This window comes from Pleurodeles waltl, chromosome 12 (genome assembly GCF_031143425.1).
Source record: "Pleurodeles waltl isolate 20211129_DDA chromosome 12, aPleWal1.hap1.20221129, whole genome shotgun sequence".
Lineage (NCBI taxonomy): Eukaryota > Metazoa > Chordata > Amphibia > Caudata > Salamandridae > Pleurodeles > Pleurodeles waltl.
Window position 1 is genome coordinate 130,345,402 of NC_090451.1, and position 15,277 is coordinate 130,360,678.

Consider the following 15,277-nt stretch of genomic DNA (forward strand, 5'->3'; position numbering starts at 1 on the left):
GGCTCCCATGCCCGTAACACCTATTTCCAATGAGAGAGGGTGTAACACCCCTCTCCTAAAGGAAATCATTTGTTCTGCCTTCCTGGGCTCGAGCTGCAACAGGAGCGCAGAAACCTGTCTGTGAGGTGGCACCAGCTGGGGCTGCCTGGAAAAAAACCTCAGAAGGCTGTAATGGCAACAATGGGGGTCCTCTAAGGAGCCCCTAGCGTGCATGGAATCATACAGCTAATGCTTGCAAAAGCCTTGGGGTATGATTCCAACATGTTTGATACCAAACATGGCCATATTCAAAGTTATCACTGTGAAGCTGGACATAGGTGGTGACTTATGTCCAGTGCACTCGTAAAATGGCATTTCCACACTCACAAACTCTGGGAAAATGGTCCTGGAGGTCATGGGGGCACCTCTGCTAGTGCAGGAGTGCCCTCACACATAGGTATTCTGCACCCTGCCTTCAGGGCTGAAAGGCCTGCAGTAGGAGTGACTTATAAGTGACCTGGTGCAGTGTAAATGGCAGTGAAAGGGTGCATGCATTATCAGGCAGAAATTGGGGGTAACATGGCAAAAAGAGCATATTTTCCTACAGAGAACCAGTGAAAGTTAGGGTCAATCGAAAGAAGAAAAGGTAAATCCAATTAAGAAAGTGTCCCACGTTCCCTAATACCCATTATTTCCTGAAGGACAACTGGGAATTAGACCTGTTCTTAGGGCTTCCCTCAAAGAAAGGGTAATCGTGCCTATTAAAAAGAATCGTAAAAATCCTATTTCACTTACCAAAAAGGTTGGTAAAAACTCATATATGTGAAAAATCTCCAGGCTATCAGTGATGTCATTACACCTAGCTTTCGTGTTGTTCCTCACCTGCAACCATACTGTCTTGTATTAGAGCCACTGACAAATGGTTTACAGTTGTAGATATTTGTTCAACCTTTTTTCTGTTCCTGTACACCCAGAAAGCCAGTATCTCTCCACATTCACATTCTCAGAGGATCAGTTAACTTAATGTTGACTCCTCCAGTCATTTATTGAGTCGCCATCTATCTTCTTTGAAACACTCAAGAAATATCTGGACTAAAACTGTTGTGATGAATTGGCACAATTGGACATACCTTTAGCTACCACTATACGTCCCCAGTAAAAGGTACTTAGGTACCCAGGACATGGGGTACTAAATGTAAGACCCTAAGGGCAGCAGCACTGATTGTGCCACCCTCCATGGCCATGCATCCAGATACACCCAGCACTGCCATTGCAGGCTGGGTGTCGTGGTGCGAGCCTAAAACACAACCCGACATGGCACACTGCCTGTGTGCACTGTCCACCATACACTGCATACACTGTGGATAAGACACTCCTTTGTCAGGCCTTCCAGCCCTAAGGCAGGGTGTACCATATTATATGTGAGGGGATAGCTGCAGGACCAATATGCCCCACTGTGTCTCCCCACTGTGTCCTTGCCAAACCTGGAACATAGTGAGTGAATAGAGCAGTCATTTTTATACATGTGCTGGACACTGGTCAACATGAATTCACCAGCTACATGATGGCCACTCTGAACCCTGGGTTGTTTGGTATCCAGCAACGATAAATCCAAACTGGTACCAGTACTGGATTTATCCCTAAATGTACCCCGGGGTCACCGTAGAGGTGCCCCCTGCAAAAGCTAACTACCCTGTGTTAGAAATGGGGTTTCTGGTTGGATAGTGTATGCACCTAAACCAGGCAGAACCCACCTACTCTAGTCAGGGCAAGGGGGTTACACACCCATGATAACCCCTGCCCATCCCCTTGGTAGCTTGGCATGAGCAGTTAGGCCTAACCCGGAGGCAGTGTGTAAAGCGATTGCACAATACACACAACACATGTGACACAATAAATACACCACAAAGGAAACACAACAACAAGTTATATAAAAATACACTGTATTACATAAAACCTTACTAGACCAAACACAATATGTATCAGTAATACACTGCTACCCAAGCTGTTGTCAGAACATCACACAGGTTATTAGTACTCTGCAAAAATAAGCTGTAGTAAAATAAACAGTTATGGCTACTCTGCAACAAAAGAAGTAGTCAGGTTGTTATTACCACCATGAATCCACCTGTCAGAATAAACAGGATAAGACATCACCATGCGTACACATAGGAGGGAAACCTTTCCCCATGGCATACATCATAAAACAACATCACCAACATGTGTGCACATAAAATGAAACATTCCAATCTGGCAACCATCAGGCACCTAAAGTACACGCCAGGCACAAAGAATGCACATTAGCATAGTAAAGTGAAAGAAGGCATGATCACAACATAAGCCCTGAGAGCCTGAGACCATCATGGCAGACAGAGGCAGAACAACCAGGGATGGGTTCACTGTGCATCGGCACTTCTACTTTGTAGGTGGTGAGTAACAACCCACCACACTAGTGTAGGAGCTTCTGCGCTCCTGTTATCATAAATGAGATCATCTCTTCATAGAGAAGCATCCCTGTTCCTCCGATGGGGGCTGCAATCCCAACAAATGATGGGGCGAAACCCTCCTTGGGTTTCCCCATGTGAGGATCTGGATAAGGGGCCATTGGCCTGGGAAAGGCTCGCCGTGTCTTTTGGGGAGAGGTGGCTCCTGTCGACTCTGTTTCCCCCACAGAGGAAGGATCACCAAGCTGCAATCATGCTATGTGGCCACCCCTAACACCAAGCCTGAAGTGCCCTACCCAAAGGGCTTGCCCCAAGGGCGTGAGGTGGGCAGCCGGTGTCCTTTGCTCAGTCTGCTGGTTCTGGGTTGGAGGGATCCCGTGGAGAATTTCCTCTGGTTGAGGCCGGCCGTGGCCTATAGGGTGTGAAGGCCCCTCACGGCACTCCCGCTCGAGAACAACACAGGTGGGAGGGGGTGCTCGAACACACAAAGAAGAGCGCCCATCCCATGCTTCCTCCAGACCTCAACACTAGGCTTCAGGGAGGTGTCGGCTTTTTTTTTCTCGACCGGACCGGGCCGCAGCAGTGATTTTTTTCATGGAGGGGCCAGCCTATGCCACAGGGGCACTTATGAGAGCACACTCTTCCACTCTGATTCCCCAGGCACCTCTCGGCCTCTCCTACCTCGGGTAGGAGGTGGCCCACAAGCACAATGTCACAGCCCCTGGGAGAGTATTTGGGACACAGGGATGCAGCAGGCCAGCAAACAACAGGTACAAGTTGTGGTTCCTCCTCGCAGTCCACTAATGACAGAGAAGTCCAAGTCATGAAGTATTGGCAACAGTGCAGGAAACAAAAAGGCAATCCTAATGTGTCCTTTGGGCCACCTAGCAGATGCCAGACAGCAGGGCAACAAAAGAAAAGCAGTCCTGATGAGTCCTATATACAATCCATTACCCCTCTGACAGAGGTTCAGCCCCAGTCCCAAAAGTGCTCTAAAAATGAAGGGGAAGACCCCCTGTACTTATACTCATTTTGCACAGTCTCCACAAAAGGGGGAAAAGGGGATCCAACCAGTCCTAACTTGTTCTAGGAGTGTCCCCTCTCTCCTCCAGCACACACTTCAGACATCAGTGGGGGTAAATGAGCCCTTTGTGTGAGGCCAGTGCACAGCCTTTACAAATGCAGGTGTGCCCTGCCTCCCCATCTCTCAGCCCAAGAAGACCATTCAATATGTAGATGCCTCTCTGTGACCCTCCCTGAGTACAGGCTGTCTGAAAAGTATGCATAAAGCCGAGCTGTCGCTCTGCCCCAGAAATGGATTGGATTCAAGCTGCAAAACACCAGAGTCATAAGCGGGGAGAAATGCCCAATTTCTAGAAGTGGCATTTCTATAATGCTAATACAAAATCCACCTACACCAGTTAGCAGCATTTCTCACTACCATTACAACTATACCAAACATGCCTACGCTACCCCTCATAGATCAGCCAGTACCCCCTAGGCATAAGGTAGGACATTTACAATGCAATCCTATGAGAAAGGCAGCACTCAGAGCAGTGAGAAACCACGTAGACTCTTTATCACTACCAGGACAGGCCACACAACTAGGCACATACATAGCACCCTGCCCATAGGGCTAGTTCGGGCCTACCTTAGTGGTGAATTATATGTAGTAAAAGGGGAGTTCCAGGCCTGGCAAGTAAATTTAGATGCCAGGTCCCTGTGGCAGTAAACTGCGCATGCAGGCCCTGCACTAGCGGGCCTAAGGCAGGTTTGAAAGGCTACTTCTGTGGATGGTGCAAGCAGCGCTGCAGGCCCACTAGTAGCATTTAATTTACACACCCTGGGTATAGAGATACCACTGTACAAGGGCGTAAACCATCATACCAAGTTTACAAGGAATAGTACAGGCACTTTAGCACTGAACAGTAGTGGTAAAGTGCTCAGAGTCCTAACATCAGCAAAAAGGGTCAGAAAAAAATAGTCAGAGGAAGGCACAAACGTTTGGGGATGACCCTGTAAAGGTCTTACACCCTGGCATGGGAGCTGACTGGTTCTATCCAGCCTGCCACCTCCAGATACCCAATCTTCAAACGTTGGGGAGAGATCCGTCTCTCTGGTTTGTAGAACAAAGCCCTTCCTTGCAGGAAACTCAAACAAAGAGTAGGAGGAGTGGTCCCACCTGGCATGCTCCACCCCTAAGGTGTTGCCTGTGAGTTGGGCACTCCATTTAATTGTCCTCCATCTTGGATGGAAGGAAAATAGCCAGTCAGGTATAGTGAAGTAACCCTTCCCACAAGAAGTGGTCACTTTAGTGGATGTAGCTGCCAAAAGGTAGGTGGCCCATAGCTCACTACCAGGTTTCCCCTAAAAACGCCCATTAAATACAGTATTTAGTGCACATCCCTAGACCAGTAAATCAGATTCGATGGACAAAGAAATACCAGCACATAGGAGATCCAAGCCATGAGAACTGTGGACCTACTGAAACAAAGAAAAGGTGTCAAACTCTTCCTGCTACACCCAGGAATCCGACAATCACTGTTAAGGAGCTGCTGGACAACTGGAAAAACTCTAAAGAGCCCCAGAGGACCTCTAGGCTTCAAACATCGCCATAGAACTCCCTCCAGAGTGGAGGTACCAATCTACAACAGCAAGAAACCAGCAAGCCAATGAGGGTCACTTCACTGACCAGCCTCTAAGTTCCGAACGGGAATCCACAGCTGGACCAAACGATACCCTGATGACCGCGAGGACAAATCCTGCAAGTGTACTAAGTTTGGTGACCGTGGCTGAGGTCAGAGTTGTGGTCAGCCATGGTGGTGCCTATGGCAGCACTGCCATGCTGATCACGAGTCCACTTTCTGCCAGCCTTTCATTGAAGGTTTCACTGACATGGAAAGGCTGGCAGAAAGCCACTGCCGGGGGCCATAGAGGAGCCCCTGCACTGCCCATAGCATGGGCAGTGCAGAGGCCCCAGTGCCAGCACCCTCAGAATGCACACTGTCTGCTCTGCAGACAGTGCGCATTCCGAGGGTGAGGTTTTGCGATGGCACAGGTCTTCCCCTAAGGGAGCCGAGGCCAATGCCGTGGCACTGTAGCCGGGATGACCGTCTGAAATTCTCAGAATACGATGTTTCGACCAGTCAGCCCGGTGGAAACATCGTAATACGAAGAGGGGAGAGGACGTCAAAGTCATAATGAGCCCCTTAGTCTCTGAAATGGCCACAGGCGTATCTGCTGAAGTCCCCTCCCCCTAAATCAAAATGTAAGTATTAGATACTAAAATAACCCAACCAAACACACAAAATATTGGACGTTTTTATGTAGAGAAAGCCAACCATTGTTTTTGAGAGATTGTGATAGAGATTTCTCTGGTGAAGAGAACTTTAATTGGGGATATAGGCTGGTGTTACTACCATGGGCTCATAGCATGTGTGGATCTGGTGTAACTTGAGTCATTTGATAGGTCAGGTGGGCAATAGCTGGTTCCTGTCAACACGTGGGTCATTTGGCAGTGGAAGGACAAATATAGATGTCTGGGTGGATGGGGAAATATGTTATTCCCATTGGTCGAACTAGTGGGGGTCTAAGGGGCATGAAGTGTCCATATTTTCTTCATTTAATAGAAAAAGTTCTCCTACTTTTTGTGAAAATACAATCGTCCTGCGATGGTTAAGTCCGACAGCTGAAATGTTTCGGCTGAAGTGTAAGGTGGGAGTCTCCTGTGCTGCGAAATCGAGGAAGGAGAAGACAGCTAAATAAGAAACAAGCCTTCTTTCCAGGGCACCTGCTTACCTGAAGGAAATGTCAATGGCCAATGTGCGCAAATTGTTAAATTGCAAATGTGAAGGGTGCTTGGAAGCTGGTATTGTCTTTAATTGATGCAATCCCTTGAAGCTGCTTGATGGTGCCAACCTATTCTTTTCAGCGGTATTGCAAGGGAGTTACCAGCTGGGCTGTGGTGTGCTTGCTTTTAATGGAGATTTCTAAAAAGAAATTGTACCATGTGCAGTCTTGGTACTATCAATATCTATGTTTTGGAAGGACTTTTTCATCTTAAAAATGGTTGTGCATGTTGTGTTGCTCTCTGATTACACACACAGACCTCTGCCATGCATTAACTTATAGAGGTTTCATAATGTACAATAATGCATTTTTTACTGACTAAATTAACTAGTATTTATTTATTATGTAAGCTGTGTGTTATTTTATATGTAGTTACCTGAAAGTGAAAGACTGAAAAAGGTTATAGAATATGCTTTTATCCATGCTTTTGACCCCGCTTCCACGCTCACTGACCTCACCCCCAATGCACGCAACATTACAGTTTGCATACTTTTTTCTAAATGCACTTCGACTGCTGGTTAATCTCATGTATATTTTTTTATACAGGCATAATCTCTTGTGAACCCCATTTATTAGGCTATTTACATCTTGTGAAATTTCTGTTTTCTGTAAACTTGCGCTTAGTATGTAATTTTCCTGGTTCAAAAAGAAAATGTATTACGGGAACTGGTAGAGTGGATGTGTGTCGAAACTACAGGCTGCCGACCAGTAGTTCACACAAAAAAAACTATATTTTCCAAAAGAATCTAATGTATGAACAGTGGAAAAAAAGTACACTGCTTCACCCACCACCTTTGGAATATGCCTCCCTTTCCTTTCTGAGAAGTATACGAACTGTCCCATTAAAGGTATGGCAACTTTGCAAAGAAACGATGGCTCTTCTGAACAGCACAGCATAGCTGCTAAGAAATGTTGCCACTGTTCAATAAAAAATATGGAATGCTTGTTGAGAAGTGCTGATCCTGTCACATTAAAGGTGTAGCAACCCTGCTAAGAGGTGTTCGCAACATTCACTAAAAAGTATTGCAGCTCGGCTAAGTAGCGCTTGTTGGACCATGATGGTGGCTGATGGATTCCTGATGTACTTTTATTCAGCTGCCCGATACCATGAAGTGTCATGCTCACAACAAGTAACTCCTGAGCCCTTCCTCATTGATGATGACCTTGATAGGGTACATTTGTATCCTGTTCTGAACTGGGACTTGTCTTTGTGCTTTCTATGAATAAAGTACAGAAAAGGTGACTTCCAATGTGAGCAAGCGTCTGGGTGTCTCTCCAAACAAGGTTTGGTAGCTCTCTAGAGCGTTCCACCAGAAGCAGGCTTTGTGCCAGGACTTCTGATCTGGTAGAGGAAGAGTTTTTCAGGTCTTGGCTGTGTACAGCTTTAGCAGTCTGTTGGTCAAACATGTTATATCCAATACTTTGGATATATCTAGAGTGGTTCTGGTTCAGCCCCTTCCTCCTGATTTCTTGGCTCTTGCAGTTATCTGGTCTTGATTAGATGGCTTTTCTCCTTAGTTGTATGTGTTTGTCTTGTCCAGTAGGATTTCGTAGCATTCTGAGTGAATGATTTGTATCCCTCCACTGCATACCAGAGGGGGTTATTTTAGGTATGGCTTGACAAGTCATGCATTCTAATGATCTTTTGTTCCTAATTCGTTAAAATGTAGATAGAGTGAGACTTTGGCCCCACCCGGAGAAATATGCCTTTCTCACATCATGCTGTTGGCTGTTTGGTGTATCACTCTGCCTCCTATGGAGGGTTTCCATTGGAATTTAAGGGGGCTATTTTACATCAGAAAAGTACGCTCAATCATCATGCTGTTTGACACATTCAATTATTTATTACATTTATGTATTCTATGCACAAAAATTTGTTTATGGCGCCTTCTTTCCCAGCATTGGCAAAGCTACAAGTGCAGGCTTTAAAGTGCTAAACGTCATTTTGGGCATGTAACCAACTTTTGTGAATGCCTATGTTTGCAGGTAGTACATAATATCCAGGTCTATTGACTTTACCAATGCTTGTTCTAGTTTAAGTTAAATCTAGAACAGGTTGTGGAGGATAGCAGGGTATAACTAAAGAGTCTCTTAGTGGTCAGCATGCTCAATGCCCCCACTGACAGAATCCCAACCTGTCTTTAAATATTAACTTTTATGAAAGAATGAGGCATGCTCGCTAAAGGCAAAAGGGAAACGTATTTCATCTGCAGATCAGATTAAAACCACCATTTTATTGTTGCACATTACAAATCAACAAACACAGATTTCAGTGCAGATGAATTTTAAGGAGTACAAATTACTAAATTTTAGAGGATATTGTACCTCAATATGATGTGCTTCCATCTTTGCTTTGATAATTTAAGGGCATCAAACTGATTCATCTCTATACTGGAACTAAAAGTTGCCATTCCATTGTTGATCCTTTGGTTATGTTCAATGAGTCTAATTTAATATGCACTTTTGAAAGATATGCCTTCTCATCATAAGCACAGAGGAAGTGTAACTGCTGCCCTGTGAAACACATGTTGGCTGGCTGTACCAAATGTGGTTCAGCTGATCACCCTTACTGCACCATAATAACAACATGGTTGTAAAAAAAAGTGGAGTATTAGTTGAGTGGTGAATACCCATCCGAAGCAATAGCCACAATCCTTGTCAGCAGAACCCCTAAAGTCACTAATTGAACCTGAGGTCAACACCGTGGTAGCTATGGCACAGATAATGCAGGATTAACTTTGACGCAATGTGTAAAGTTTTTATCCACTACAAAAACAGCAATAAAATCAGAACACAACACAAGACAAATCCCAATCTAATTTAGAATAATAAAGAACATTGTAATAAATAAAATGGTACCAAATGACAACAATTCAATAAGGGAAACCAGAGTTATGAATTTTAAAAGTTTGAATGTGAAAACAGTGCTAAAAAGGTATTAAGCGCCAATTCAATCATCAGGTTGTGTTTGACCGGAACCTAGAAGCAAGTTAAGGCCAGCCACGATGGACTGCGGTTCGGAGGCAGTAACCAGGTTTGACTTGGTCAGAAGGTTTACCTTCAGACTTAGTCTATGAAATGGAAGTCTAAAATCCTCAGAGGGGCAAGGCAGCAGGTTGGGGCCTATGAGGGCTCCACAGTGTCAGATAACAAAGCTGTTCACTTTAGCAGGGAGCGCTCTAAGCAGGAAAAAAATTCATTTTATGCCCAAGGAAGTTCCCTCGCCAGGAGGATACTTTTGGTGCCTTTGCCTGGTGACGATTTCTACCTTCGGACTTAGAAAGGTTTTTGGAGCTCTGATTCATGCAGCAGGCCATGCCTGCAGGATATGGCCAATGTGGAATGCACAAGGCCAAATACCTTCTCCAGGAGAATCCACTGAATTGGACTTGCTGCTGCAGAAAAGCTCTGAGCAGGAGCAATCTCAATCTTTGGCCCTTGCAGCAATGCACCTTCCTCGTCTCGGCTTAGCAAGTTGACATTGGTCTTCTGAAGGTTCTTGAAGTCAAAAAGTTTCTTGGACCCTGGTTTTAGGAAATGTTAGGAGGAGTAGACATTAACACCAGCCGAGGGTCCAGGACGTGTGGAAAGCACTTGGGGGTCACAACTCATTCCAGCAGAGGGAAACTGCAGGGTCCAAGGCAGGTCCAGTTGGAAATGGTCAGCTAGGCATTTGCTAAAAAAGGACTCCTGTAGTTTGTTGTGTCCCTGTAGCATTACAGTGAATTGAGCTTGTAATAAATATTCCAAGAAGTGCAAGAATTAAATCTGAAGGTGTTTATTAACATTTTTAAATGTATTATGGTATCTTGGTGCTTTCCTGTGGAACAGCCAGTTATGTTATAATGTTACGGTGATAATAGCTTTGGGGCTTTTTTTCATGTTAAGGACATGTTTAGCAATAAAATGTACTTGTCAAACTTAAGAACTGTGCACCCTGCCTTTAGGGCAACAAGGCTTACTTAGGGTGCCTTATTAATTTTCAAAAGGCAGGTTTTGTCCTATCAAAAGGGGTTCTTTTGAAAGGTTGAATTTGCAGTTTAAAAACTGCACAGCTAGGCTACAAAATGGCAGGCCTGTAGTTGTGTTTCCGCTGCCACTGAGGTTGGCGGCACAATCGGTACTACAGCCCACAGGTGACGTTTAACTTCCAAGTCCTGGATACATCCTGTACCATATACTAAGGACTTGCAGGTAAGTTAAATATACCAATTAGGAGTATGCTAATTTCATCATATCGAAAGTGGAAGCAGAGCTACTTTCCACTGGTTAGCAGGGGTAAATTATACAGCGTTCTACAGTCAGCAAAAACAGTCGAGCCAAAAATGCGAGGGTATACACCACACCAAATATATTAATTTGCAACAATGGTGCAGTTTGAATCAAGAGCCAAGAAGACTGATGCTTTGGCACGATAAGGCTAAAATAAGTACAATCCAATATCTCAACATACTCCTTTTTATGACAAATGGATCATTTTTAAATCGCCTCCAAACATGTTCTGGATTTCTATGAAGGACTGAAAAAAGTATCCATGGAAAAAGGAGATCTTTCATGAAATTTTGTGAATTGTTTAACAATATATTTTATTGGTTTAAACTTCTTTTATTATAATCTGCACCTGAAATAATGTTTCCTATTGCTTTACATGTTTTCCTCATTTAAAATTCAGCACTTATGTCCTTGCTCTTTCCCCTGCTTTTTTTTCCACACTCTGAGCATTTGCCCTTGTCCCCCTCCATACTCCACACCTCACTCAACATTCCACTCCTCATGATTGTACTTTCCTCCTCCATTCGTTCCTTTCCTCCCCCTACCCCTTCCCCCGCAATGTTCCCCATTGTGTTCAACGTCAATTATTTTATTTATTTATTTATTTATTTATTTAAGAGGTCCCAAAAGCTGCAAAGTGCTGCCAGGCCGTTCACTTACCTTTGGTCTACTTGCGATGAGACACAATTTTCTTCTGTTTCACTTGTATTTATTTACTATTCTAACATGCCTGTCTGCCATGTTGGAATGATAAATAAAAACATCCATCTTGCCTTACCACGGGGGCATCCTGAAGCCACTGCTTTAGCACCAACAGCGCGGTGGGGTTCTTTATGTGCCTCTTCTGTCTACAACTCGGAAGACAGAATCTCATATTTAACGCTATAAGGAAGAATGAAAGATGGAAAAGGGAAAGAATGATGGAAGGATGAAAAGAAGAAAATGTGAAAGGAAGAATGAAAAAGGGAGAAAGGGTGGACGGATGAGTAAATTTATGAGTGGTTGAAAGGTTGGATGAATGGATAGGTGAACGGACATGTGAAAGAATAGCAGAGTAAATGGAAATCTGAGAGGATTGATGGATGGATGGGCTAAAGGATGGCAGAGTAAATGCACATAGATGGATGGATAGACAGGAAAATCAATTAACAGGATGCAAGGCTTTATTGATGGAAGTAAGGGCTGGATATATGTATAGACTGATGTCAGCATCGATGATGGATATGTGAACAGATTGATGGATTGAATGACCAATGGACAGATGGAGAAAGATTGAATGATGGATGCAAGAATGACTGTATGAAAGTACTTAAGGGTGAAATGGTATATATCATCAGATGGATGGAAAGGTGAAAGTACCAATGGATAGATGCTTGGATGGAACAGACAATGTAGCTCTTCTAGAGAAGGTCAGACTCACTTTGTTTGCTTGTTTGTTGCCATCAAAGCTTTGGCTACTCTCTTGCCTTACCATACGTTTCATGAAGCACGTGTGTGCTTGTGTCACATCTATGTTGCTCATAAGCTGCAATCTTGGAAAGGGTTTTCATTAGCAAAAAAACAGTGCAACTTTTCCGGCCATCCGAATGCATGCATCTTGCCTTGTAGAAAGGGCACTGGAATTATGTGATTCTGCAATTCTGGCGTTTTCCACATAATTATACATTTGCAGCAGTAATCTGCAGATTTTAACCAAAAAGTTTTTTTCCAGCTCAATAGAATCAAAAGTTACTAAAAACTCAGCAGCATGTGTTGCTGCACAGAGGAATCTCCTTCACAAAGGTTAACTGGTCATCATTCTGCTGCTTATTGCTATATTTGGTAGTCAGGCTGGCTCTAATGAAGTGAAACCTTTGCCCAGATAGTGTTAACATTTTTTAAAAAAAGGCAAAATTGTAAGGTAATACTATGACAAAAGGTGCCCTATTATGCTGCATAATTAAATGTTGGTCGGTCATCCAGCCTTTGACCCGTTTTGGATTGTTTGGACTGATTCAATTTTCACATCATTCACAGTTGAATTACCATATTAACTAGGGTGACCGAGGTGTTTTATGTGTTTGTTTAGAGATGTGACATGAAACAGATGAAAAATACAAAACACTAACATTGTATTTGTTTTGCTCAGAAAAAACAACGCTCGTCCCTGGGTGGGCTCGAACCACCAACCTTTCGGTTAACAGCCGAACGCGCTAACCGATTGCGCCACAGAGACAGCTCCAATTGGCATTTGAGCATTTCAAAAAAGTGACAGGACAGTGGAACCCGAATGTAGTGTTAATAATGAAAAGGTGCAATTTTTGAATTGACTACAGCGGCGAGCTGATAGTTATTCACTCCAAACGCTTGCATTATGCTTAGATCCCACCACGAACGCGCTGCAGCCCTGAAGGCGTACGGCTTCTTCCAATGAATGCACATTAGACGTACAAACATGAACCTGAACGATCGTCTATAAAACGAAAGCCCTTTTATGAGAAGCAGACCGCAAACCTCAGCTTGAGTAAACTCGTATTGCAAAATCTCGGCTCCTGTGCGCTTAGACCCGCTAAATTATCACTATTTCTTTCACTCTTCCCTCACATGGCTCCGGTTCTTATAGACGGAGGCGCCGCACAGACACCTAAACCCACGTCCTCTTCAACATCATGCGGTGCAATCATCTGCCTTCTGTTCGCTGTTGAAAAGAATCGTTTGCCCCCAGGTGAGAGATGAAAAGGGCGGAGCAGGGAAAGTTGGCGTTTATTGAAAGGTGTTACTGTTGTCATATCTACAGATGATCTTCTGCTCACGAGCGCCTCCTCCGGGTTCGGTTGTTGTGGCCTGCAGACGGAATTCTTGGTCGCAGAAAATGAATTTTTCTTTTTCGTTTTTCTTCAGTTACTCATTTCTCTTCTTAGTTTCTGTCCCTACATTACAAATCTAGAATATTTGTGCATTATGTGTGTGTTAAACTGTTACTGTATTGTATTTCGCAATGTGTGAACTGAAAGATAAATAAGTATGACAGATTTCCCAGCAGCACTCCGTTTGTGTACTCACTACTGAGTTGTTGCAGGATAACAAGAGTGCTCCAGTGGCGCAATCGGTTAGCGCGCGGTACTTATACAGCAGTACTTTGCAATAAGCAATGCCGAGGTTGTGAGTTCGAGCCTCACCTGGAGCACAATACTTTTTATTAAAGAAAGGTAAGGCACTCTACTTTTATAACAGTGTTTTTAAAATTCATTCACTTTTTCTGTACCAAGGGACTTTTTTCTGGTTCATCTTGGAAATTCTGGTGGCGCAAGTAAACGCAGCTCATCACGGGCACCTGACATTCTATAATGATTTCTCTTTCCAGACCCTCTGTCTTGATATTGCATTGAGCTGTGTCATTTATCAATATTGATATTTTTAAAGAGACAACAGCAGCAGCGAGATGCTTTACAACGCAAAGCAATATTAAAACTTGACAAAAGGTCAATACATTAATATAATTCAGTTAGTGTTGTTGGAGATGTACGTGGAGAGCATGGACGATTTGCAAAGCTAAGGGCGGGAGGCATGGCAAACCACAAATGGGCTTTGCAATTTCATTGCCACTCCAAGGTGCAAAGGAGGTACAACTTTGACTAGTCTTTTGGTGTCAGAGAGTGTCCAGGCTGCGTTGAGATTAGTACCTCCTTGTTCCTTATGCATAGGAAGCTGTCAACCTTTCGTAGACCTGTGTTTATATTAGAATTTTGGACTAAAAGTAAATATGATTTAGGCTAACCCAAGGGAAGCGCGCTACCGTATCTAGACGTGGGAATGATCTACAGCGTCAACCACAATCTTGAAGTTTCTTGAGGCTTATAGGTTTTAACTGATGTAACAGGCGAAGCTACAAGGATGCCCATTTAGTGAGTTTAACAATGTGACCAAGTACAATCAGAAGGGAAACCAGGTCATGGATGATGGATTTATGATGGGTGAAATGCATACTGGAGAACTCAAGTGGAGCCTGGTTTCAACAGAAAGTGGAGATTTTCATAACAGAAGAAATTCAATGTTGTAAGGATAAAAGGGAAGCTTCATGCCAAAGAAAGTAGTCACAAATGGCTTGAAATAACTGGTGTGTTCCTAAAATGATTCTCTGGTCTAGTGTTGTGTATTGTCTGGATAATGGCTAATGATGAGCTGGGGAAGAGGGGAGCATTACCAAACTTTGACACCGAACTAGTGTGGAAAAGGCCGCTTTATTGGAAACAGGTGCACTCACAAACACTAACCTGGGCCTTTGCCTTAAAAAACTATCGGCCTCACTATTCAAACAATTCACCCAATGTAACTTGCCCCCTTCCCCTACCTTGCCCTCCCCCTCCAACTTTCCTCTTGCAAATACTCTATTTTCTTAGGCTGACTTGAATGATTGCTATCTTTAAACTCCCTTCCAATTTGGTATAATTCTGAACCTGTAAGGAACCTAATTTCCTAACATTTAACTTCTTGGCTCATCCAGACGTGCTCTTGTCCACCTGTTCCTGATCAACCTGGTCTGCCACTTTCAGCAACCATAAACCTCTGTCAACCATGGGAACTTGCCGTGCCCCCGCCACCCAGAAAAAGGCCCCTCCTTGGGCTTTTTCTGCCCACCCACCCCTGGCTAGATAACATCTAGCGAACATTTAGTAACTGCTTCAGCCTGTCCCTAATCTGCAACAAGTACAATTACATGCCCATGAAAGATAAATGCACACCGTCTCCTCTAA

The 15,277-nt window shown here is 43.9% G+C and overlaps 2 non-coding genes across 2 annotated transcripts; one reads left to right on the forward strand and one right to left on the reverse strand.

The window, feature by feature from the left end:
• Positions 1-12,685: 12,685 nt before the first annotated feature.
• TRNAN-GUU (transfer RNA asparagine (anticodon GUU)) lies at positions 12,686-12,759 on the reverse strand. Its single transcript has one exon. It is a non-coding gene; the product is annotated as a tRNA-Asn (tRNA).
• An 855-nt stretch (positions 12,760-13,614) lies between these two features.
• Positions 13,615-13,710, forward strand: TRNAI-UAU (transfer RNA isoleucine (anticodon UAU)). The gene is made up of 2 exons: positions 13,615-13,652; positions 13,675-13,710. It is a non-coding gene; the product is annotated as a tRNA-Ile (tRNA).
• Positions 13,711-15,277: the final 1,567 nt, after the last annotated feature.